Source organism: Coregonus lavaretus (assembly GCF_964263955.1).
Source record: "Coregonus lavaretus genome assembly, contig: HAP1_SCAFFOLD_692, whole genome shotgun sequence".
In the NCBI taxonomy this organism is placed as follows: domain Eukaryota; kingdom Metazoa; phylum Chordata; class Actinopteri; order Salmoniformes; family Salmonidae; genus Coregonus; species Coregonus lavaretus.
The window spans coordinates 13652-15000 of record NW_028165690.1 but is presented as its reverse complement, the minus strand read 5'-3'; positions in this window follow the sequence as shown (position 1 = coordinate 15000).

Genomic DNA, 1349 nt, shown 5'->3' with positions numbered 1-1349 from the left:
TAGAGAGGACCACTACAGACAGGACCACCTCAAGACAGGACCACTATAGACAGGACCACCTCAAGACAGGACCACAATAGACAGGCCCCTATAGACAGGACCACTATAGACAGGACCACTACAAGACAGGACAACTATAGATCAGAGCACTATAGACTGGACCACTACAAGACAGGACCACTACAAGACAGGACCACTACAAGACAGAACCACTATAGAGAGGACCACTACAAGACAGGACCACAATAGACAGGCCCACTACAAGACAGGACCACTAAAGACCACTATAGACAGGACCACGAAAAGACAGGACCACCTCAAGACAGGACCACTATAGACAGGACCACCTCAAGACAGGACCACCTCAAGACAGGACCACTATAGACAGGACCACCTCAAGACAGGACCACTATAGACAGGACCACCTCAAGACAGGACCACTATCGAGAGGACCACTACAAGACAGGACCACTATAGAGAGGACCACTACAAGACAGGACAACTATAAGACAGAATCACTCTACTGAAACCTTCCTCTAGAGACAAGGCCACACTATAGACAGGACCTGTCTCATATGAACTAAGACTGACCCTCTTCTCTTCATATGAACTAAGACTGACCCTCTTCTCTTCATATGAACTAAGACTGACCCTCTTCTCTTCATGAACTAAGAATGACCCTCTTCTCCTCATGGACATAAATTATTAAATATTAAAGCATTAGACCTATCACTAAAAGCTTTAGTCATACAAAAATTATACTTAAATCCGAACTGGTTCTCTAGCAAATTAGTAAGAATGTCTCACCCAATGTTCAAGAAGGGCCTTTTTCCCTTTATTCAGATTACAACCTCTCACTTTCAGGTATTTGAAAAGGAAATAATCTCCCAAATATCACTATTTCTAAAACAAGCCATAGAAAGTTGGTTGCAATTTCAATTTAATCCTCCAGAAATGACAGAACAAATATTGCAACAAATATTGTGGTTAAACTCAAATATACTAATTGATTAAAAAAAACTTTATTTTTTGAGAAAATGTTTAAAAAAGGTATAATCTTTGTAAATGATATCATCGGTAGGACTGGTGGAGTTATGTCGCACATGCAGCTAACAAAAACATATGGAAATGTCTGCTCTACCCAAAATTACAAACAAATAATTGCAGCCTTACCGCAAAAATGGAAGAGGAAAGTGGAAGGGGGAGAAAGTAAGGAACTTGTCTGTCGGCCTTGCATTAAATAACATAATTGGTTAAATTAAATTGTGATAAATAAAAAAGTTTACCAGTTTCATTTAAGGACCAAAGGATTGCCAGCCGTATAGATTGCAAAATAGTTGGGAAGAGAT